The sequence below is a fragment of the Marmota flaviventris genome, chromosome 11 (assembly GCF_047511675.1).
Source record: "Marmota flaviventris isolate mMarFla1 chromosome 11, mMarFla1.hap1, whole genome shotgun sequence".
NCBI classification, from domain to species: domain Eukaryota; kingdom Metazoa; phylum Chordata; class Mammalia; order Rodentia; family Sciuridae; genus Marmota; species Marmota flaviventris.
Window position 1 is genome coordinate 112,733,403 of NC_092508.1, and position 24,645 is coordinate 112,758,047.

Sequence of the window (24,645 nt, forward strand, 5' to 3'; positions counted from 1 at the left end):
CTACGGTATGGGTTAGGTACTGATAGGGTTTTGTTTAGTGTTTACATTAGGTTTAGGGTAATTGATAGGGTTAGGGTTAGTGATAGGGTTAAGATTAGGCCTAGGGTTCACATTAGGGTAAGGCTTATGGTTAGTATAATGGATGGAATTAGAGCTAAGTTTAGGGCTATGTTTCTGGTTAGGAATAGGTCTTGAATTAGCGTTAGGGTCAGGGTTAAAACTAGGGTTAGGCTTAGGTTTATGTTTAGCAATAGGATTAGGTTTTGAGCTAGGGTTAGGTTTAGGGTGAGGGTTAGGTTTAGGTTACTTCTAGGAATAAGATTATAGTACTCATAGGGTTAGGGTTAGGATTAGGGCTAGGGACATCATTAGGGATAGGGTTAGGGTAATGTATAAAATTAGGTGTAGATTTAGGGCTATGTTTATGTTAAATTGAGGTTTAGGCTTAGAGTTAGGGCTATAGTTATGTTTAGGTTTATAGTTAGGGTTAGGGTTTGAGCTAGGGTTAGGTCTATGACAAGTTTGAGATTTAAGGCTAGGTGTAGGGTTAGTTTTTAAGTTAGATTTAGGTTTAGCATTAAGCCTAGAATTATCAATAAGTTTAGGTTAGGTTTAGAGTAATCGGTAGGTTTAGAGCTAGGTTTAGGGCTAGGGTTAAATTTAGGATTAGGGCTAGTATTAGGGTTAGATCGAGGGATAGGTGTAGGTTTGTATTTAGAATAATGTTTAGGCTTTGTGCTAGGATTAGGACTAAGGTGAGAGTTAGGTTCAGGTTAGGGATAAGGTTTGGGTTATGGTTATGCTTAAGGCTTGATTTAGGCTTAGGATTAGCTCTAGGTTTTGTGTTAGGTTTAGGGCTAGGGTTAGGTCTATGGGTAATGTAAGAGCTAGGGTTATGTTGAGGGCTAGTTGTAGGATTAGGGTTATGGCTAGGTCAAGTGTTATGTTTAGATTTTTGGTAGGGTCAGATTTACAGACAGGTTTACTCTAAAGGCAGAGTCGGTGTTTGGGTTAGAGTTACTGTTAGGGTTACAGCCAGAATTAGGACTATGTTAAGTCTAGGGTTAGATTTGTGTCATTGTTAGGGCTAGGGCTAGGTTTATGTTTAGGTCTAGGGGAAGAGTTCAGGCTAGATTTAGGATTTGCTTTAGGTCTAGGGCTAGTGTTAGTGTTTGTTCTAGGGTTTGGGTCAGCTTTAGACCTAGGGTTAGGGTCAGAATAAGGGTCAGGGTTAGCGTTAGAGTTTGGGATAGGTTTAGAGCTCGAATGATGGCTAGGGTTAAGACTATTAATAGGGTTAGAGTTTTGGTTAAACTAAGATTTAGAGATAGGTCTAGGTTTACCATTAGGGTTAAGTTTTTTCTTAGGTTAAGCGATAGACTTGGAGCTAGGGTTAATGCTAGAGTTAGGGTTAGGGTTAGGGTTAAATATAAATATATTTTGAGCTCAGATTAGGGCTAGTTTTTGTATTAGGATTAGGGTTAGATTTTTGCCTTGGCTAATATAAGAGCCAGGGTTACAATTAGGGTTAGTTTTAGGGTTAGAGTTAGGGTTAGGGTTAGGGTTAGGGTTAGGGTTAGGGTAATATTTAGAGCTAGGGTTATTGTTAGGAAGTGAGAAAGCATCAAGGTTAGTTTTTGGGATAGTGTTAGTACTCAAATAAGGACTAGGTTTACTGTTTGGTTTAAGGTGAGGGCTGTGTTTAGAGCTAGGGTGACTGTTAGGATATCAGTCAGGTCAGGGTTTGCTTTAAGCTTAGGTTTATGACTTGAATTAGGGCTAGGGTTACTTTTAGGGTTTGGTTTAAGTTTACGATTGACTTTAGACATAGGGTCAGTTTTAGGATATGAGTCAGGGTCAAGGTAAGTTTAAAGGTTAGGGTTAGGACTCCAATTAGGCTAGTATTACGTCTAGGTTACTGTTAGGGTTTTGTTTAAGTTAATTTTTAGTGTTAGGGCTGTTGCTCAGTTTTGTTTTAAGTCCTAGGTTTGGGGTTTGGGCTAGTTATAAGGTTAGCATTAGGGTTAGGGCTAGTATTAGTTTAGGCTTAGGTTTGGATTAGGGTTAGATTTGGATTTAGCATTAGATCTAGGATTAGGTCTAGGTCTAACTATAGGGCAAGGGTCAGGGCTAGGGTTATGGTTACTGTAACAGATAGGGTTAGATCTAGGGCTAGGACTAGGGTGAGAGTTAGAGTTAATCTTAGGCCTAGGGTTTTGGTTAATTTTAGGAATAGGGCAAAGATAGGGCTAGGATTAAGGCTAGGGGTTGTGATCAGCTTATGCCTAGTGTTAGGGCTAGTGTTATAGTTAATTTTAGGGTAAAGTGTGTTGTTATAGCTAGGTTTAGAGTTAGGGTGAGGTTTAGAATTTGGTTTAGGACTAGGGTTAGGGTTAGGGTTAGGGTTATGATTAGGACTAAGTTTAGGGCTAGGATGATGCACAGGGTTACTTGTAGGGTTAGGTCTAGAATTAGGGCTAGGGTTTATGCCAGCCTAGTGTTACAGTTTGGGGTAGATTTAGGGTTAGGTTTGTGTCTAGGTCTAGTGTAATTTTTATTTTTATGGTAAGGGTCAGGTTTATAGCTAGGTGTATTTTTAGGGTCAGGATCAGGGTTAGGGTTTGTTTTAGGTTAAGGTTTAGGGATAGTGCTAAAATGAGCATTAGGGTTAGGGTTAGGGTTAGGGCAATTGATTGTGTTATTTTTAGGTTTCAGGGAAGTTTTAGGGCAATGGAGAGCTTTAGGTTTATCAAAAGGGTTGGGGTTATGCCTAGGGTTAGCATTAGGTTTAGGTTTATCATAAGGATAATATATCCGGTTAAAGCTATAGTTAGGGCTAGGGTTAGGTTATGATTAGGGCTAGAGTTACGTTAGGTTTTGAGTTAGGGCTAGTAACCCTAGCTTAGGGTAGGGTTAGGGTTCGATTTAGGGTAAAGGTTACGTTTTGTGCTAGGGTTAGGTCTAGGACGAGGGTTAGGCTTAGTGTTATTGTCAGTGTTAGGTTTAGGGTTAGGGCTAAAGTTTTCATTAGGGTTAGCATTAGGTTTATGGTAATAGATTGGGTTAGATATAAGGTTAGCTTTATGGTTAAGGTTAGGTTTCAATTTAAGTTTAGTTTTAGGGCTAGGTTTACTGTTGGTTTCAAGGCAAAATTCAGGTTTAGAGTTAGGGTTAAGGCTATGGCAAGTTGTAGGTTTAGAGATAGGTCTAGGGATCGGTTTATGGATTGGGTTGGGGTTTCGGTTAGGGTTAGGGATAGGGTTATTATTAGGGTTAGGGTTAGAGTTAGGCTAATGCCTAGGGTTAGAGCTAGTTTCAGGTTTAGGGTTAAGGTTAAGATTAGGGCTATGGTTAGGGTTATGTTTAGGAATAGTGCTAGGGTCATGTTTGGGCTAAGGGTTAGTCTTTGAGCTAGGGTTAGGACTGAGGTAAGGGTTAGGGTTAGGGTTAGGACTGGGGTTAAGGTTAGGGTGAGGGATATGTTAGGGTAGGTTTAGACCTCGATTAGGGTTAAAGTTATTTAAGTTTTGTGTTAGATTTAGGCCTAGGGTTAGTGCTGTGTGTAATATAAGATCTAGGGTTGTGATTAGAGCTAGTTTTAGGGTTAGGTTTAACCCTAGGTCTAGTGTTACATTTAGGTTTGGGTTAGGGTCAGGTTTATAGCTAGGTTTAAAGTTAGTGTCAGGACCAGTGTTCAGGTTACAGTTAGAGTTATGGTGAAAGCCAGAATATGACTAGGGTTAGGTCTAGTGTTAGGTCTAGTGTTTGGTTTAGGTTAAGGGTTATTGTTAGGGCTAGGACTATGTATTTGTTTAGGTCAAGGGCTACAGTAATAGCTAGATTTAGGATTAAGTTTAGGTATGTGGGTAGTGTTAGGTTCAGGATTAGGTATAAGTTTACTGGTAGGGCTAGTTTCAGGTTTCTGTTTCATTTTAGGTTCAAATTTAGACCTATAATTAGTGTTAGAGTCAGATAAGGGTGAATGTTAGGGTGAGGTTTTAGGTTAGGGTTATATCTAGAATTTGGCTAGTGTTAGGACTAGTAATAGGGTTATTGTTTGGGATTGGCTAATGATTATGATTAGGACTATAGTTAGCCTTATGAATAGGGTTTTTTGGGGGGTAATGGATAGGATTAGAGCTAGGGTTAGGGCTAGGATTAGGGTTAGGTTTAGGGCTAATTTTAGGGTTAGGGTTAGGGTTAAATCTAGTCTTAGGGCATGGATTAGTGCTATTTTTATGTTAGAGTTAGTGCTAGGTTTTGGCTAAGGCCAATGTAAGAACTAGGGTTATGATTAGGATTAGTTTTAGGGTTAGGGTTACGGCTAGGTCTAGTGTTAGCATTAGTTTTAGGGTTAGGGTGATATTTAGAGCTAGGCTTTATGTTTGGATATGAGTCAGAGTGAGGGTTAGTTTTAGGCCTAGACTCGAATTAGAGCTCGGTTATGGCTTGTTATTGGTTAGGGTTTGGTTTAGTTTAAGATTTAGGGTTAGAACAATGGCTAGGGTTAGGGGTAGGATTAAGGTTAGGGTTCAAATAGGGCTAGGTTTAGCACTATGATTAGTGTTAGGGTTAGGCGTATGGTTAGGGCTAATGTTAGGGTTAGTTTTAGGGGAAGGGTTGGGGTTATATAGCTAGGTTCAGTGCTAGGACAAGGTTTATATTTAGGGATAGGGCTAGGTGAGGGTTTTGTTTAGGATTAAGTATAGGTTTAGGGCTAGGATTAGGTCTAGGGTTTGTGTTAGGGTTAGGGCTAGAATAAGGGCTAGGGCTAATATCAGGTCTAGGTTATGGTTAGGGATAGAGTTAGGGATATGTTTATGGCTAGGTCTGGTGTAAGGATTAGGTTTAGCATAGGGGTCAGGTATAGAGCTAGATTATTATTACGGTCAGAGTATGGTTTAAGGATTGGTTTGGGTTAAGGTTTAAGGTTAGGGCTCAAATTAGCATTAGGGTTAGGGATAGGGTTAGAGTAATGGATAAAATTAGGTTTACACTTTAGGTTAGGTTTAGTGTAATATATAGGGTGAGTGTTAGGCATAGGAATCGGGTTAGGCCTAGAGTAAATATTTGGTTTAGGCTTATATTTAGAGTAATAAGTATGTTTAGTGCTAGTGTTAGGGCTTAGGTTAAAGTTAGGATTAGGGCTAGGGTTTGGGTTCCAACTTGGGCTAGTGTTAGGGTTAGTTTTAGTGTAAGTGTTAGGGTTTGAGCTAGGGTTAGGGCTAGGATGAGGTTTATGGTTAGAGTCAGGGCTACAGTTAGGGTTAGGGTTAGGGTTAGGGCTAGGTTTAGCATTTGGTTAATGGTTATGTCTAAGGTAATGGATAAAGTTAGAGCTAGAATTTGGGCTATGGTTTCAGTTAGGATGAGGGATTGGGTTAGAGTTAGGGTTAGAGCTAGGGTTATGTTTAGAGTAAGGGTTAGAGTTTGAGCTAGGGTTTGATCTAGGGCAAGCATTAGGCTTAGGGTTTGTGCTAGGGTTAGGGTTAAGGTTATGCTTAGGTCTAGGTTTAGGGCTTGTATTAGGGCTAGGTTTTGTGTGAGGTTTATGGCTAGTGTTATGGCTATGGATATTGTAAGACCTAGTGTTATGGTTATGGCTAGTTTTTTGTGTTAGTGTTATACATATGTCTAGAGTTAGGTTTAAGTTTTTGGTTAGGATAAGGTTTAGAATTAGGTTTTGTGTTAGTGTAAGCATCATTGTTAAGGCTAGCATTGGGTTTTGGTTAGGGTCAGAATTAGAACTAGGTTTAATCTAGGGCTAGGATTAGTCTTTGCTTTAGGTTAATGGTTATTTTAGGTCTAGGGCTAGGATTTTGTTTAGGACTAGGGCTAGAGTTATGGCTATATTTAGGACTAAGTTTGGGTCTAGTGCTAGTGTTATGGTTAGTTTTAGGTATAGGTTTACTGGTAGGGCTAGTGTTAAGGTTATGTTTAGTAGTAAGGTCAGGCTTTGATCTATTGTTAGTGTTAGGGATAGGGTTAGGACTAGTAATTGAGTTAGGGCTTGGGGTAAGCTATGTGTTAGGGTTAGAACTAGGGTAGCATTAGGGTGAGAGTTTGGGTTAGGGTAAGGAATATATTTAGAGCTAGGGTTTGGATTAGTGTTAGGGTTAGGGTTAGTGTTAAAGATAGAATTGAGGATCAGACTAGCACTAGGGTTTGTGTTAGGGTTAGGGCTCTGGCTAATATAAGAACTAGCTTTACAGTTAGAGAGAGTTTTAGTGTTAGGATTAGGGCTAGGTCTAGTGTTTGGTTTATGTTTAGGGTTAGGGTGATGTTTAGAGGTAGGGTTAGTTTTAGGGTCAGATTCAAGGTATGTATTAGTTGTAGGGATAGTGTTAGGACTAGGTGTAGCATTAGGATTTGGTTTAGGTTAAGGTTTAGGATTAGGGCTTTAGCTTAGTTTTGTTTGTGGGCTATGGCTAGAATTAGGGCTAGTTTTCTAATTAGAATTATGTTTAGGGCAAGTGTTAGGGTGAGGTTTAGGTTTATAATTAGGGTAGATTTAGAGTTAGGGTTAGTTCTAGGTTTAGGACTATGGCTAGTTTTAGGGCTAAGGTTAGGGCTAGTGTTAGGGTTAGGCAATAGATAAGGTTGGTACTAGAAATAGGTCTTGGGCTACAGTTAGGGTTAGTCTTAGGCTAAGGTTAGAGTTAGGGTTACAGTTAGCAATAAATTAGGGCTAGGATTAGAGCTATGGTTAGTGTTAGGATTATGTGTAGAGTTAGGGCTAGGTTTAGTGTTAGAGATAGTGTTAGTGTTAGGGATAATGATAGGGTAAAGGATGTGGTTATACCTAGGTTCAGAAATAGGGCGAGGGTTGAAATTAGGGTTTGGGCCAGGGTTAGGGTTCAGGTTAGGGTTAAAGCTAGGTTTAAGGCTAGGATAAGGGCTCTGCTTTGTGTTAAGTTTCAGGCAAGAATTAGGTAGTGTTCTAATATTAGGTCTAAGGATACGGTTAGGGATACTTTTAGTGTTAGTTTTATGGCTAGGTCTAGTTTAAACGTTATGTTTCAGGTAAGGATCAGGTTTAGAGCTAGGTGTGTTATTAGAGTCAGTGTCTTGTTCAGAGTTTGAGTTAAGTTTTGGATTAGTTTCAGGCCTTGAATTAGCAATATGGTTAGGGTTAGGGTTTGATTAATAGATAGGGTTAGGTTTAGTGTTCAGGTTGGTTTTAGGTAAGAATAAGGTTAGTGTTAGCGATAGGTTTAGGGTTAAGCCTAAATGGATAGCATTAGATTTATGTTTAGGACTAGGGTTAGTGTTAGGTTTAGCGTAACTGTTAGGATTTGAGCTAGGATTAGGACTACGGCAAGGGTTAGTTTTATGGTTGGTTCTAGGTTTAGGTTGACAGTTAGGGTTAGTGTAGATTTAGAGTTAGGACAAGGGTTAAGTTTACAGTTAGGGTTAGAATAGTTTTAGGGTTAGGGTAGTGTTATCATTACATTTATAGTAAGGGTTAGGGTAATGGGTAGGGTTAGAATTATATTTAGAGCTATGTTTGTGTTAGGCTTATGTTTAGGGTAATGGATAGGTTAGGGCTAGGTTTATAGTTAGGATAAGGGCTAATTTTAGGGTTAGGGTTAGGTCTAGGGTTAGCGTTATGGATAGGTTTAGGGTAAGTGTTAGGGTTTGAGCTATGGTTAGGGTTATCGTGACGTTAGGGTTAGTGTCAGGTCTAGGTTTAGGATTAGGGTTAAGTTTAGGGCTAGGTTTAGCATTAGGATTAGGGTTATGTTTAGGGTAATGGATAGGATTAGAGCTAGAGTTAGGGCTAGGATTAAGTCTAGGGTTAGGTTTAAGGTTAGGGCCAGTTTTAGGTTTAGGGTTAGGTTTAGAGTAATGATTAGGGTAAGTTTAGGGTTAGGGTTAAAACGAGGTGGAGGGCTCAGTTTAGGGCTAGGTTTTGGGTTAGGTTAGGGCTAGGATTAGGGCTAAGGCTAATGTAAGAACTAGAGTTATGATTAGGGCTACTTTTAGGGTTACTGTTAGGGCTAGTTCTAGTTTTAGGGGTAGGATTACATTTTGGTGATGTTTGAGCTAGGGTTAGAGTAAGGTAAGAGTCAGGCTCAAGGTTAGTTTTTGGGTTAGGTTAGGACTGGAATTAGGGCTGATGTTAGGACTAGGTGTAGTGTAAGTTTTTGGTTTAGGTTAAGCATTAGGTTTAGGTCTATGGCTCAGTTTTGTTTTAGGGCTTGAACTAGATTAGGGCTAGTTTTAGGTTTAGTGTTAGTTTTAGGGCTAGTGTTAGTGTGAGATTTAGGCTTAGGGTTAAAGTTGGACTTAAAGTTATGGTTAGTTCTAGGGTTAGGGCTAGGGCTAGTGTTGGGGCAAAAGTTAGTGCAAGTGTTATGGTTATGGTAAGGAATAGGATTAGATCTAGGAATAGGGCTAGGGTCAGAGTTAGAATTATTCTTAATGCTAGTGGTAGTGTTAGGGCTAAATTAATGCTAGGATCAGGTCTAGGATTAGTGTAAGGGTTAAGTCTAGAGTTAGAGTTAGGGTTATTTTTTGGGGAAGGGATGGGGTTATAGCAAGGGTCAGAACTAGGGTGAGGGATAAAATTAGGAATATGGCTAGAGTTAGGGTTTGGGTTAGGATCAAACTAGTTATAGGTCTATGTTGAGGGACAGCATTTGTGTTAGTTTTATGGCAAGAATTAGGGCTAGGGCTAATATCAGGTCTATGGGTTATGGTTAGGAATAGTTTTTGGGTAAGATTTATGGCTAGGTTTAGTGTCAGAGTTAGGTTTATGGTGAGGTTCAAGTTGAGAGCTAGGGTATTATAATAGAGTCAGGTTTTGGGTTTGTGTTAGGTTGAGGTTTAGTGTTATGGCTCAAATTAGCATTAGGTTTGAGTTAGAATTAGGATAATGGATAAGGTTAGGTTTAGGCTTCAGTTTAGGTTTAGGGCTCAGATTAGGTTTAGGGTAATGGATAGGTTTAGTGTTCGGCCTAGGGTTAGCATTAGGTTTATGGTTATCATTAGGGTAATGGATAGGGTTAGAGCTAGGGTTAGGGCTAGGGTTATGTTTAGGATTAGGGCTATATTTAGGGTTAGGGTTAAGGCTAGGTTTAGTTTTAGAATATGGGTTAGGGTTTGAGCTGGGGTTAGTGCTAAGTATAGGGTTAGGTTTAGGAATAGGTCCAGGATTAGTATTAGGGTTACAATTAGGGTTAAGGGTATGGACAGGTTTAGATGTTAAGTTAGGGGGGGTTAGGGTTAGGTTTAGATTTAGGATTAGTGCTAGTGTTAAGTTTAGCATAATTGTTAGGGTTTGAGCTAGGTTTAGGACTATGGCAAGGTTTCGGTTTATTGTTAGGTGTAGGGTTAGGTTTACAGTTAGGGTTAGAGTAGGTTAAGGGTTAGGGTTAATGTTATTGTGATGTTTATGGTTAGGGTCAGGGTAATTGATGGGTTTAGAGCTAAGGCTAAGTCTAGTTTTAAGTTTAGGATTAGGGCTAGGGCTAGGGTTAGGTTTAGGGTTAGGCTTATCATTTTCTTATGGTTAGGTTAAGGGTAAGCGTCAGGGATTGAGTAAGTGTTAGGGCTAGGTTGAGGCTTCAGGTTAGAATCAGGACTAGGGATAGAGTAAGGGTTAGGGTTATGGTTAGGGCTAGGTTTAGCATTAGGTTTAGTGTTATGATTAGGGTAATGGCTAGAGTTAGAGGTGAGTTTGGTCTATGTTTATAGTTAGGCTTAGGGCTAGGATTGGGATTAGGGTTTGGGATAGGTTTATGTTTAGGGTAACGGCTGGGTTTGAGCTAGTGTTAGTGCTAGGGCTAGATCAAGGATTAGGTTCAGCCTTAGGTCTAGGGACAGGATTATGATAGGTTTAGGGTTAGAGTTAAATTTAGGGCTAGGGTTAACCTTAGGTTTAGGATAAGGGTTAGGGTAATTGATATGGTTAAATGTAAGTTTTACATTTAGGTTTAGGGTTAGATTTAGTTTTAAGATTAATGTTAAGGCTACACTTATGTTTAGATTTATGGTTTGGTTTAGGTTTTGAGCTAGGGTTAGGGCCATGGCGAGTGTTACTTTTAGGGTTAAGTCCATTGCTAGTTTTCTGGTTAGGGTTAGGGTTTTGTTTTGGGTTAAGGCTAGGGTTATCAATACTGTTAGGTATAGGATTAGGTAAGGTGTATGTTTTGAGCTAGGTTTATGGCTAGGGTTAAGTTTAGGGTTAGGGCTAGGGTTAGGGTTGGGGTTTCGCTTAGGGCTAGGTTTAGGCCTAGAATTCACTCTAGGTTTTGTGTTAGTTTAAAGCATAGAGTTAGAGCTATGGTTAATGTAAGAGCAGGATTATGATTAGGGCTAGTTGTAGGGTTAGGGTTATGGCTATGTGTAGTGTTAGGTTTAGGTTTTTGGTTAGGGTAAGGTTTAGAGATAGATTTAGTGTTAAAGGCAGGGTCAGTGTTCAGTTTAGAGTTAGAGTTCAGGTTAAAGCCAGAATTGGGACTAGGTTTATGTCTAGGGCAGGGTTAGTCATTGCATTAAGTTAAGGGTTATTGTCAGGGCTAAGGCTAGGTGTTTGTGTAGGTCTAGAGCTAGAATTAAGGCTAGATTTAGGATTAGGTTTAGGCCTAGAGCTAGGGATAGGGTCTGGTTTAGGTATAATTTTACTGGTAGGGCTAGTGTTATGGTTTGGTATAGCATTAGAGTCATGTTAGACCTAGGTTATTGTTATGGTCAGAATAAGGGTCAAGGTTATGTTTAAGGTTTGGGATAAGGTTTGAGCTAGAATGAGGGCTAGGGTTAAGACTATTAATATAGTGAGAGTTTTCATTACCCTGAGGATTAGGGATAGGTCTAGTGTTACCAATAGTGTTAACGTTTTTCTTAGGTTTAGGGATAGGGTTAAACCTAGTGTTAGGGGTAGGAGTAGGGTTAGGTTTACTGTTAAAGCTAGGTTTAGGGCTCCAATTAGGGCTAGTTTTTGTGTTAGTGTTAGGGCTAAGGTTAGGGCAACAGCTAAAGTAAGAACCAGGGTTACAATTTGTGTTAGCTTTAGAGTCAGGGTTAGGGGTAGTTCTAGTTTTAGTGTTAGATTTACGGTTAGGGTGATATTTAGAGCTAGAGTTATTTTTAGAATAAGAGTCAGGGTCAGGGTTAGCTTTAGGGTTTGAATTAAGACTCGAATTAGGGCTAGGTTTACTGTTAGGGATTGGTTTAATATTAACATCATTTTTAGAGCTAGGGTGAATGTTAGGATATGAATCAGGGTCAGTGTTAGTTTTAAGGTTATGGTTAGGACTCAATTAGGGCTAGGATTAGTTCTTATAGTAGTTTCAGGTTTGGTTTAAGTTAAGGTTTAGGGTTAGGTCTATTGCTGGGTTTTGTTTTAGTCTAGGATTAGAGTTAGGGCTAGTTTTACAATTAGTATTAGGGTTAGGGCTAGTGTTAGTTTTAGGCTTAGATTTAGGGTTAAGGTTATATTTATAGTTGGGTTTAGATCTATGATTATGCTAGAATTAATGATAGGGCTAGGGTTAGGGCCAGAGTTAGAGTTATGTTAAGGGATAGGGTTAGATCTAGGGATAGGGCTAGTGTGTGATTTAGAGTTAGTGATAGGGCTAAAATTAGATTTAGGGAATTGCATAGGGGTAATTAGGGCTAGGATTAGGGCTAGGGTTAGTGTTCAGCTTAGGCCTAGTGATAAGAATAGGGTTAGGTTTAAGTTTAGGATAAAGAATGGTGTTATAGCTAGGTTTAGATGTATGGTGAGGGTTAGAGTTACAGTTAGGGTTCGGGTTGAGTTTAAGGTTATGATTAAGGCACGGTTTAGGGCTAGGATGAGGGCTAGTGTTTATTTTATATTCAGTGCTACGATTAGTGCTAGGGCTAATATCAGGTCTAGGGTTATGGTTAAAGATAGTTTTAGGGTTAGGCTTATGGCTACGAATAGTGAAGGGTTAGGTTTCGGGTAAGGGTCAGGTTTAGAGCTCGGGGAATTATTAGGATAAGTATTTGGCTTAGGTAAGCATTTAGGTTTATGGCTCAAATTAGCATTAAGTTTAGGGTTAGGGTATAGATAGGGTTTGTTTTAAGGTTCAGGATTGGTTTATGGTAATTGATACGGTTAGTGTTAGTGATAGGGTTAGTTTAGGCTTAGGGTTAGCATTAGGGTAAGGGTTATGGTTAGGGTAATTTATAGGGTAGAGGTTAGATTAGAACTAGAGTTATGGTTAGGAATATGCCTTGTGCTAGTGTTAGAGTTAGTGTTAAATTTAGAGTTAGGATTAGGGTTAGTGTTATGTTTAGCATAAAGTTTAGGTTTTGAGCTAGGTTTTGAGCTAGGATTAGGGCTAGGTTTAGGGTTAGGTTTAGGGATAAGATAATGGTAGGTTTAAGATTAGGGTTAGAGTTAGGGGTAGGGTTATCATTAATATCAGGGTTAGGGTTAAGGTAACGGATAGGGTTAGTTTAGGTTTAGATTTGGTTTAGATTTAGAATTAGTGATAGTTTTAGGATTGGAGCTATGATTATGTTTAGGATTATGGTTAGGTTTATGGTTTGATCTAGAGTTAGGGCTATGCTGAATGTTAATTTTAGGGTTATGTCTCTTGTTATTTTTCCAGTTAGGGTTAGGTTTAACATAAGTGTTCTCACCAGGTCTGTCAATAGGTTTAGGTTTAGGGTTAGGGTAATGGTTAGGTTTAGAGCTAGGTTTACTGCTTATGATTAGGGCTAGTTTTAGGGTTAGGGTTATGGCTGGGTCTAGAATTAGGTTTAGGTGTTTGTTAGTTTCAGGTTTGGAGGTAGGTTTAGTGTTAAAGGCAGGGTCAGTGTTTGGGTTAGAGGTAAAGTTTTGGTTATAGTCAGAATTAGGACTAGGTTTAAGTCTAGGGTTTGAGTTAGTGTTTGGGTGAGGTAAACGTTTTTATTAGGGGTAGGGCTCGGATTTTGTTTAGGTCTAGAGCTAGAGTTCAGGCTAGATTTAGGATTAGGTTTAGGTCTATAGATAGTATTAGGGTTAGGTTTAGGCATAAGGTTACAAGTTGGGCTAGTGTTAGGGTTTGTTTTAGGGTTAGGGTCAGGATAGCCCTAGGATATATGTTATGTTCAGAATAAGGGTCCGTGTTGGGGTTAGGGTTTGTGATAGTATTAGAGCTAGAATGAGATCTAGGGTTAGGGCTGTTAATATGGTTAGGATTTGGTTAGCCTAAGGATTAAGGATAGGTCTAGGGTTACCATCCGGTTTAAGATTTTGCTCAGGGTAAGGTATAGTGTTAGGGCTATGGTTAGGTTTATGGTTAGGGTTAAAAGTAGGTTTAGGGCTCAGATTAGGACCTGTTTTTGTGTGAGTTTTAAGGCTAGGGTTAGGGCAATGGCTAATATAAGAACTAGGGTTACAATTAGGGTTAGAGGTAGGGATAAGTCTAGTGTTAGGTTTAGGTTTAAGATTCGGGTGATATTTATAGCTAGGCTTAGTGTTAGGATATCAGTCAAGTCAGGGTTAGTTTTAGGGTTAGGGTTAGAACCCGAATTAGGGATAGGGTTAATGTTAGGATTCAGTTTATATTTAGGGTGGTGTTTAGAGCTAGGATGAGTGTTAGAATATAATTCAGGTTCAGAGTTATTTTTAAGGTTATGATTAGGACTTGAATTAGGGCTAGGGTTAGATCTAGGTGTAGTGCTTGCATTTGTTTTAAGTTAAGGTTAGTGTTAGGCCTGTTTCTCGATTTTGTTTTAGTGTTATGGTTAGGGTTAGAGCTAGTTTTATGATTAGCTTCAGGGTTGGGACTAGGGTTATGATTAGGTTTAGGATAAGGCTAGATTCAAGGATTGGGCTAGGTTTTGTGTTTGGTATAGGTCAAGATTTAGGGCTAGAACTAATGTCAGGTCAAAATTTATATTAAGTGATATTTTTAGGGTCACGTTTATAGCTAGGTCAAATTAAAGTGTTAAGTTTAGGGAAAGGGTCAGAATTAGAGCTGGGGTATTATTAGGGTCAAAGTCAGGCTTTTGGTTTGGGTTAGGTTAAAGTTTAGGTTTAAGCCTCAAATTAGCATTAAGGTTAGAATTAGGGTTAAGGTAATGGATAGTGTTAGGTTTAGGGTTCAGGTTAGGTTTAAGATAGTGACAGTTTGAGGATTAGTCTTAGGGTTAGCATTAGGGTTATGGTTATCATTAGGGTAATTTATAAGCTTAGACCTAGGGTAGGGCTACGGTTATGGTTAAAATAGGGCTAGAATTAGGGGTTAGGGTCAGGGTTAGGTAGAGGGTTACAGTTAGGATTAGGTTTAGGGTTTGAGCTAGGATTTTTGCTATGGCTAAGGTTTATTTAGAGTTTGGTCTAGGTTTATGGTCAGGGTTAGTGTTACAGTTAGGGCGAGGGTTATCATTAGGATAAGGGTAATTTGTTTAGATGTCAGGTTAAAGATAGGTTTATGTTTATGTTAGCTTTAGGTTTAGGTTTAGAATTAGGTTTAGGATTTGAGCTAACTTAGATTTAGTGTTAGGGTTTAGGTTCACTATTAGCTCTAGGATTAGGTTTCAGTTTGGGGTTAGGGTACATTTACCTTTAGGTCTACTGTTATCATTAGGGTTAAGTTTAGAGTTAGGGTAATGGGTAGGGTTCGAGCTAGGGTTTGGGCTAGGGTTAAGGATAGGATTAGGGCTGGTGTTAGGGCTATGTTTAGGCCTTGGGTTAGTGTTAGGGTTAGGTTAAGTGTAATGGTTAGGGATTGAGCTAGGTTTAGGGCTAAGGTGAGGGTTAGGGTTATGGTCAGGGCTAGGGTAGGGATAGGGTTAGGTTTAGGGCTAGAGTTAGCATTAGTTTTATGGTTATGGTTAGTGTAATGGATAGAGTTAGAGCTAGGCTTTGGGCTATGTTTACAGTTAGGATTAGGGCTAGAGTTAGTGAGGTTTAGAGTTTTGGCTAGGGTTATATTTAGGGTAAGGTTTAGGGTTTGACCTAGAGTTAGGGCTAGAACAAGGATTAGGGTTAGGTTTAGGGTTAGGGCTAGTTTTAGGGTTAGGGTTATGCTTAGGGTTAGGTTTAGGATGTAATTATGGCTAGGTTTTGTGTGAGGTTTAGGGCTTGTGTTGGGTATATGGGTAATGTATGCACTACAGTTATGTTTATGGCTAGATTTAGAGTTCGTCTAGTGTTAGGGTTAGTTTTTAGGTTAGAATAATGTTTAGAAATAGGGTTTTTGTTAGGGTAAATATCAGGGTTCAGGTTAGGTTTAGATTTAGTGTTAGTCCAGAATGAGGACTAGGGTAGGTCTATGGATAGAGTGAGTGTTTGGTTTGGTTAAGGAATATTGTTAAGGCTAAGGCTAGGGTTATGGCTACATTTAGGATTACGTTTAGGTCTATTGCTAGTGTTAGTGTTAGGTTTAGAGTTAGGGTTACTGATAAGGCTAGTGTTATGTTTTGGATAAAATTTAGGGTCAGGTTTAAACCTAGGTTTAGTGTTAGGGTCAGAATAAGGGTCAGGGTTAGTGTTTGGGTTAAGTTTAGAGCTAGAATGTGGGCTAAGGTTAGTATAAGGAATGAAGTTAAGGTTTGGGGTAGGCATAGAATTAGGGTTAGGACTAGGTTAGCTATAGGGTAAGAGTTTGACTAAGTGTAAGACATAGGGTTAGAACTAGGATTAGGACTACAGATAAGGCTAGGGTTAGGGCCAGGGTTAGGGTTAGGTTTAAAGTTAGGTTTAAGCTTGAATTAGGTTTAGGTTTTGTGTTAGGTTTAGGGCTATGGCTAATTTAAGAACTGGCATTACGATTAGGGCTAGTTTTAGGGTTAGGTCTAGGGTGAGGTCTAGTGTTAGGATTAGGTTTAGGGATAGGGAGATGTGTAGAACTAGGGTTAGTTTTAAGGTCGTAGTCAGTGTTAGTATTAGTTCTAGAGTTAGGGTTAGGTCTTAATATTAGGTCTAGGGTTAGGACTAGGTGTAGGGTTAGGTTTTGGTTTAGGTTAAAGTTTAGAGTCACTGCTATGGCTCTGTTTTGCTTGAGGGCTAGGGCTAGGGTTAGGGCTAATTTTCAAATTAGCATTAGGGTTAGAGCTAGTGTTAGGGTGTGGTTTAGGCCTAGGTTTAGGGTTATATTTAGAGATAGGGTTAGATCTAGGTTTAGGACTACAGTGAAGGTTAGGGCTAGGATTAGGTCTAGGGTTTGAATTATCATAAGGGATAGTGTAAGAACTAGGGCTAGTGCTAGGGTGAGAGTTAGAGTTAGTCTTAGTGTTAGGTTTAGATATAGGGTTAGAATTATGGCTTAATTAGGGCTAGGATTAGAGCTAAGTTTAGTATTAAGGCTTACCCTAGGTTTATGGCTAGGCTTATGTTTATGCTTATGGACAGATATGATGTTATGGCTAGCTTTAGAACTAGGGCAAGGGTTAAAATTAAGTTTAGTTCTATGGTTATTTAAGGTTAGGTTTAGGATTAAGGCCTTCGTTTAGCGCTAGGATTCGGGCTAGAGTTTGTTCTAGTCTTAGGGCTTCATTAGTGCTAGGGCTAATGTCAGGTCTAGGTTATGGTTAGAGATAGTTTTAGGGTTAAGCTTATTAGTGTTAAGATTAAATTTATGGATATGTTTAGGTTTAGGGTTCAGGCTAGTTTTATGGTAATGTACAGGTTTAGGGTTAGGAATAAGTTCAGGGTTATCGTAGGGTTAGGATTAGGATTAGGGTAATGGATAGGGTTACAGCTGGGGTTAGGGCTAGGTTTATTGATAGGATTAAGGCTAGGGTTAGGGTTAGGTTTTGGGTAATGGAAAGGGTTAGGTTTATGGTTAGGATTAGAGTAAGTGTTAGAGCTAGAATTAGGTTTTTGGTTACGGTTAAAGTTAGTGTTAGGGCTCTGATTAGGGATAGGTTTTGGGTTAGATTAGGGCTAGATTTTGGGCTTCAGCTAATGTAAGAACTAAGGTTACGAGTAGAACTTGTTTTAGGGTTAGGGTTAGGGCTAGGTATAGGGTTAGGTTTAGGTATAGGTTTTGAGTGATGTTCAGAGCCAGGGTTAGTGTTAGGGTCAGAGTCAGGGTCAGGGTTTGTTTTAGGGTTAGGTATAGGACTCAAATTAGACTTAGGTTTAGGGCTAGGTGTAGGTTTAGGGTTTGGTTTATGTTAAAGGTTAGGGTTAGGGCTATGGCTTGGTTGTTGATTAGGGCTAGTGCTAGGTTAAGTATAGTTTTAGGATTAGCATTATTATTTCAGCTTGTTTTAGTGAGAGGTTTAGCTTAGGGTTAGGGTTTGATTTATAGTTAGGCTTAGATATAAGGTTAGGGCTAGAGCTAGGGTTAGGGCTAATGTAAAGGCAAGTGATAGGAATATGGTAAGGGATAGTGTTAGCACTAGAAATATGACTAGGGTGAGAGTTAGAGTTAGTCTTAGGGCTAGGGTTAGGTTGGGTTTAGGGGTAAATTAGGGCTAGGATTACGTCTAGCATTTGTATTGGGGTTAGACATAGGTTTAGGTTTGGGGTTAGGTTTAGGTTTAGAGGAAGGGACGTGGTTAGAGCTAATTTTAGAGTTAGGTTGAAGGTTAGAATTTTGGTAAGTGCTAGGGTTATGGTTTGGTTTAATAATAAGGCTAGGTTTAGGGCTAGGATGTGGGCTCATGTTTGTTTTAGGGTTATGGCAAGAATTAGGGCTAGGGCTAGTATCAGGTCTAGGCTTACATTAGGGATAGATTGAGGGTTAGATTTATGGCTAGGTCTAGTGTAAGGGTTAGTTTTAGGATAAGGGTGAGGTTTAGAGCTAGGGGTATTATTACAGTTAGAATTAGGTTTCAGGTTTGATTTATGTTAGGGTTTAGGTTTAGACTTGTATTAGCATTAGGTTTTGGTTAGGGTAATGATAGGTTTAGGTTTAGGGTTCATGTTAGGTGTAGGGTAATTGATAGGGTTAGAGTTAGCAAATGGGTTAGGGATAAGCCTATGGTTATGTTTGTGTTAGGATTGAAGCATGATTTGTGGTTTGGATGAGGGCTAGGTTTTGTGTTAGGGTTTGGGCAAGTTTTAGAAATAGTGATAATGTCACGTTTAGGGTTACAACTATGGATAGTTATATGGTTAGATTCATGGCTAGGTCTAATATTAGGTTTAGGGTAAGGGCCAGGTTAAGGGTAAGGTGTATTTTTAGGGTCAGGGTCAGGATTCAGTTTTGTGTTAGGTTAATAAATAGGATTACACCTCAAATTAGCATTAAGGTTAAAATTAGCCTTAGGTTAATGGATAAGTTTAGGTTTAGGATTTAGGTTAAGATAGGGTAATTGGTAGGGTTAGGGTTAGTGATAGGGTTAGGGTTAGGCCTAGGGTTTGCATTTGGGTTAGGGTTATATTTAGGGTAATGAATAGCATTAGAGCTAGGGTTAAGCCTAAAGTTTTGGATAGAAATAGGGCTAGAGTTAGGGTTAGGGTTAGGGCTAGGGCTATGTTTAGGTTTAGGGTACAGGATATGTTTTGAGGTAGGGTTAGAGCTAGGGTGAGTGTTAGGTTTAGGATTATGTCTCTGGTTAGATTTATGGTTAAGGTTAGGGTTAGTGTTAGGGTTAGGGCTAAGGTTATCTTTAGAGTTAGGTTAATGGATAGGGTTAGATATCAGGTTAGGATTAGGCATAGTTTTAGGTTTAGGGTTAGTGTTAGGGTTAGGGCTAAGATTATCATTAGAGTTAGTGAAATGGATAGGGTTAGATTTCAGGTTAGGGTTGGGGTAATTTTAGGTTTAGGGTTAGTGTTAGGGTTTGGGCTAGGGTTAGTGTCAGAGTAAGGGTTAGCTTTTTATCTAGGGTTAAGGCTACAATGAGGGTTAGGTTTAGGGTTATGTGTAGTATTAGGTTTATAATTAGGATTAGAGCTAGGTTTATCATTAGGGTTAAGGTTCGGTTTAGGGTAATGGATAATTGTAGAATAGTATTAGGGCTAGTGTTAACATTATGATTAGGGCTAGGATTAGGTTTAAGTTTATGGATAGGGCTAGGGTTATGTTTAGTGTTTGATTTTGGGTTTTACCTAGGGTTAAGATTAAGGCGAGTTTTAAGGTTAGCATGAGGGTTAGGCTTAGGATAAGGAATAGGTTTAGGTTAGGATTAGGGTTACACTTTGGGCTAGGTTTAGGCCTAGGATTAGGGCTAGGTTTTTTGTTAGGTTTAGAGCTAGTTTTAGTGCTATGGTAAAGTAAGTGTTATGTTTACCATTATGGCTAGACCTAATGGTAGGTTTAGGTTTCAGTTAACGTCAGTTTTATAGCTAGGATTAGTGTTAGTGTCTGGGTCTCTCTTTGGATAAGGGTTAGGGTTAGGGCAAGAGCCAGAATTAGGATTGGTTAGGTCTAGAGATAAGGTTGGTGTTTGGCTTAGGTTAAGGGTTATCATTAGAGCTAGGGCTGTTTCTGTTTTGGTCTTTGCTAAAGATGTGTCTGGATTTAGGATTAGATTTAATCTAGGTCTTGTATTAGGGTTACGTTTAGATATAGGGTTATGGGTAGGGCTAGTGTTAGAGTTTGCTTTAGATTGAGGGTCAGAATAAGGGTTAGGGATAGGGTTAGAATTTGGGTTATGGTTATAACAAGAATGAGTGCTAGGGTTAGGACTAGTAATAGGGTTAAATTTTGGGTTAGACTAAGGATTAGTTTTAGGACTAGGGTTTGCTTTAGGGTTGGGGTTTTGGCTAGGGTAAAGATAAGGTTAGAGCTAAATTAGAGCTAGGGTTCGGGTTAGGTTAAGGGCTAGTGTTAGGGTTAGGGTTAGGGTGAAAGCTAGGGTTAGGTCTCAGATTTGGGCTAGGTTTTGGTTAGCATTAGTTTTAAGATTATCGTTAGTGTATGATCTAGGGTTTTGATTAGAAATAATTTTAGAATTAGGGTTAGGACTAGGTCGCGTGTTAGAGTAAGTTTTAGGTTTAGGGTGATGTTTAGAGGTAGGGTTAGTGTTAATGTCAGAGACAGGTTCAAAAGTAGTTTTAGGGTTAAGATTATGAGTAGAATTAGGGCTAGTCTTAGGGCTAGAGGTGAAGTTAGGCTTTGGTTTAGGTAAAAGTTTAGGGTTAGTATTTTTGTTCAGTTTTGTTTTAGGGCTAACCCTTTGATTAGGGCTAGTTTTAGGATTAGCGTTAGGGTAAGGACTAGTGTTAGGGTGAGGTTTAAGTGTAGAATTAGGGTTAGATTTAGTGTTAGGTTTAGATCTAGGGTTAGGGCAAGGTTTAAGGTCAGGGCTAGTGTTATTCTAGACTATGGCTAGGAATAAGGTTACAGTAAGTGATAGGGTTAGAATTAGGGCTAGGGCTAGGGCGGAGTAGTCTTGAAGCTAGGATTAGGATTAGGTTTAGAATTCGTGGGAGTGTTATTGTTGGGGTTAGTCCTAGAGTTAAGGTTAGGGCTAGCATTAGTGTTAGGGTTAGGGTTTGGGTTAGGTTTACGGTAAGCAATGGGGCTATAACTAGGTTTAGGGATAGAGAATATGTTCGAATTAGGGTTAGGGTTACGATTAAGGCTAGGTTTTGGTCTAGGATGAGAGCTAGTGTTCGTGTTAGGGTTAGGGCTACGATTAGGGCTAGGGCTAATGTCAGGTCTAGGGTTACATATAGGAATATATTTTGAGTTATGTTTATGGTTAGGTCTAGTGTAAGTGTTAGATTTACAGTAAGGGTCAAGTTTAGTGCTATGTATATTATTAGGGTCAGTGTACAGCTTATTGTTTGGTTTAGGTTAAGGTTTAGGTTTACGATCTGAATTAGCATTAGTGTTAGAGTTAGGGTTAGGATAATGAATAGGCTTAGGATTAGGGTTCAGGTTAGTTTTAGGTCAATGGATAGGTTTAGGGATTGTGATAGGCTTAGGGTTAAGCCTAGGCTTAATATTATGGTTAGGATTATAGTTAGGGTAATGGATAGAATTAGAATTAGGATTAGGGCTAGGGTTATGGTTAGGATTAGGGCTAGGGTTAGGGTAGTGGATATAATTAGAGCTATGGTTAGGTCTATGGTTAAGGTTAGGATTAGGGCTAGTGTTAGGTTAGGGTTTGGGATAGGACTTGGGTTATGTTAAGGGTAAAGTTTTGGCTTTGAGCTAGGGTTAGGTCTAAAGCAATGCTTAGGGTTAGGATTAGGGTAGAGTTTAATTTAGGGTTATGCTTAGGGCTATGTTCAGGCCAAGGATTAGGGCTAGATTTTGTGCTAGTTTAGGCCTAGGGTTAAGGCTTTGGGTACTGTAAGACATAGGGTTATGATTAGGGCTATTTTTAGGGTTAGGGTTATGGCTAGGTGTAGTGTTAGGTCTAGGTTTTGGGTGAGTGTCAGGTTTAAAGCTAGGTTCAGTGTTAGAATCAGGGTCAGTTTTTGGGATAAGGTTAGGGTTAGTGTTAGAGCCAAAAATAGCAATAGGTTTAGTTGTAGGAGTAGGGTAAGTATTCGTTTTATATTAAGAGTTATTGTAGGGCTAGTGCTAGGTTTTTGTTTAAGTCTAGGGCTAGAGTTAGGGTTAGCTTGGGGTCTAGTTCTTGTGTTAGGCTTAGGTATAGGTATAGGGTTACCAGTAGGGCTAGTGTTATGATTTGGTTTAGGGTTACGGTCAGGTTTAGACCTAGGTTTACTCTTAGGGTCAGATGAGGGTCAGGGTTAGGTTTAGAGGTAGAATGAGGGCTAGGGTTAAGACTAGTAATATAGTTAGTGTTTAAGTTAGGCTAAGGATTAGGATTAGAACTCAGATTAGCCTTTGGGTTAGGGTTTGGTTTAGTGTAAGTAATAGGGTTAGAGTTAGGGATAGGGCTAGTGTTAGGGTTAGAGTTAGGGCTAGTATTAGGGTTAAACCTAGGTTTAGGGCTCGGATTAGGGGTAGAATTTGTGTTAGGGTTAGGGCTATGGATAGGACAATGACTAATGTATGAACTAGGGTTTTGATTAAGGCTAGTTTTAGGATTAGGTTAAGTCTGGATGTAGTGTTATTAATGTTATTAATGTAAGGGTGATTTTTAGAACTAGGATTAGTGTTTCGGTCAGTGTCAGAGTCAGGGTTAGTTTTAGACTTAGTTTTAGGGCTATTTGTAGTGTTAGCATTTGATAGGTTAAGGGTTAGGATTAGGCCTATGGCTTGGTTTTGGTTTATGGCTTGTGCTATGGATATGGCCAGTTTTACGATTAGCATTATGGATATGGGTAGTGTTAGTGTTTGTTTTAGGCTTACTGTTAAAGTTAAATTTAGAGTTAGGTTTAGATTTAGACTTTGGCTTAGATCTAGGGTTAGGAATAAGGCTAAGGGTAGAACTAGGACTAGGGCTAGGGCAAGAGTTAGAGTTAGTCTTATGGCTAGGTTTAGGGTTAGGATAGGATTAAATAAAGGTCTGGATTAGCATTAGGCTTTGGTTTAGGCCTAGGTTTAGGGCAAGTGTTAGAGTTAGGTTCTGTGTTAGGATTAGGGCTAGGATTAGGTCAATGGTTAATGTAAGAACTAGGGTTACCATTAGGGTTAGTTTTAGTGTTAGGATATGTGTTAGATTTAGTGTTAGGGTTAGGTTTAAGGTTAGGGTGATATGTTTAGCTAGGTTTTATATTAGGATAGGAGTCAGGGTCAGGTGGAGTGTTAGGGTTAGTGTTAGGACTCGAATTAGTGTTAGGGTTACTTTTAGGGTTCAGTTTAAGGTGAGGGTGGTGTTTAGAGCTAGGGTGAGTTTTAGGATATGAGTCAAGGTCAGGGTTGGTGTTAAGTTTAGGGTTAGGACTCGAATTAGGGCTAGGGTTAGTTCTAGTTGTAGTGTTAAGGTTTGGTTTAAGTTATAGTTTAGGGTTAAGGCTAAAACTTGGTTTTGTTTTAGTCCTAGAGTTAGATTAGGGCTAGTGTTAGTGTTAGGCTTAGGCTTAGTGATTGGGTTACGGTTAAATTTGGATATAGAGTTAGATCTAGATCTAGGGACAGAACTAAGGATAGGGCAAGTGTTATGGCTAGGTTTAGGGTTATGGTAAAGGATAGGGTTAGAACTAGGGATAGGGCTATGGTGAGAGTTAGTCTTAGGTCTAGGGTTAGGGTTAGGTTTAGAGATAGGGCTCAATTAGGGCTAGGATTAGGGCTTGATTTAGTGTTTAGTTTACGCCTAGGGTTAGGGTTAGGGTTAGGGTTTAGAGTTTAGGTTTAGAATTAGGCCAAATTTGGGGTAAGAGATGGCTTTTTAGCTATGTTTAGAGGTAGGGTGAAGATTATAATTAGGATTAGGACTATGATTATTGTTAGCATTATGATAAAGGCTAGGTTTATGGCTAGGATGAGGGCTAGGGTACTTTTTTTTTTAGGGTTAGGGCTACGATTAGTGCTAGGGCTAATTTCAGGTCCAGAATTATAGTTAAAGATAGTTTTAGGGTTAGGATTATGAGTACAACTATTTGAAGGGTTACGTTTAGGGTTAGTGTCAGGTTTAGAGCTAGAGGTATTATTAGGGTGAAGTTCTGAGTTAGGGTTTGGGATAGGTTAAGGTTTAAATTTAGGGCTCTAATTAGTATTAGGGTTTTGGTTGTGGTTATGGTTATGGTAATGGATAGAGTCAGAAATCAGTTCAGGGCTAGGGTCTTGTTTATGATTAGGGCTAGGTTTGGGTTAATTTAGTGCTAGGGTTAGGGTTATGGCTAATGTAAGTACTAGGGTCATGATTATGGCTAACTTTAGTGTTTTAGGGCTAGGTTTAGTGTTAGGTTTATGGTTAGAATTAGGGTGATGTTTAGACCACGGGTTAGTGTTATAGTTAGAGTAAGGGTCAGGGTTAGCTTTACACTTTGGCTTAAAACTCGAATTAAGGAAGGGGTTAGGGCTAGGTGTAGGGTTAGGGTTTGGTCTAGGTTAAGGGTTAGGGTTAGAGCTTTTCAGTTTAGTTTTAGGGCTAGGGTTAGGGGTAGGGCAAATTTTAGGATTAGTGTTAGGGTTAAGGTTAGTCTTAGAATTAGGCTTAGGCTTCAGTTTAGGGTTAAATTAAGAATTAGGTTTTTATCTAAGGTTAGTGCTATGGTTAAGGATAGGGAAAAGGTTAGGACTAGGATTTGGCATAGGGTTAGTTTTATGGGAAGGGTGAGGATTAGAATGAGTGATAGGGCCATTGTGAGAGTTAGAGTTATTCTTAGGGCTAGGATTAGGGTAAGGGTTAGGGATAGGGCTAAATTACAGCTAAGGTTATAGTTACGGCTAGGGTTAGAGCTAGTTTTAGAATTAGTATCAGTGTTTGGGTTAGTTTTAGGCATAGGCATCGAGTTAGGGTTAGATTTAAAGTTAGTTTTCAATCTAGTGTTAAAGCTAAAGGTAAGTATAGGGCAATTGTGAAAACAAGGGTTAGGGTTAGGGTTACATTTAGGGTAAGGAATGTGATTTTGGCTAGGTTTAGGGCTAGGGCAAGGGTTAGTATTAGGGTTAGGGCAGAGTTAGTGTTAGGGTTATGATTAAGGCTAAGTTTATGGCTAGGATAAGGTTTAGGCTTTGTGTTATCATTAGGGATATTATTAGGGCTAGGGCTAATGTCAGTTCTAGGGCTATAGTTAGGGCTAGATTTAGTGTTAGGTTTATGGCTTGGTCCAGTATAAGGTTTAGGTTTAGGGTAAGATTCAGGTTTACATCAAGGGTTATATTTCGGGTCAGGGTCAGGTTTAGGGTTTGGGTTATGTTAGGGTTTCAGTTTAAGGTAATGACAGGGTTAGTTTTAGGGTTTAGGTTTGGTTTA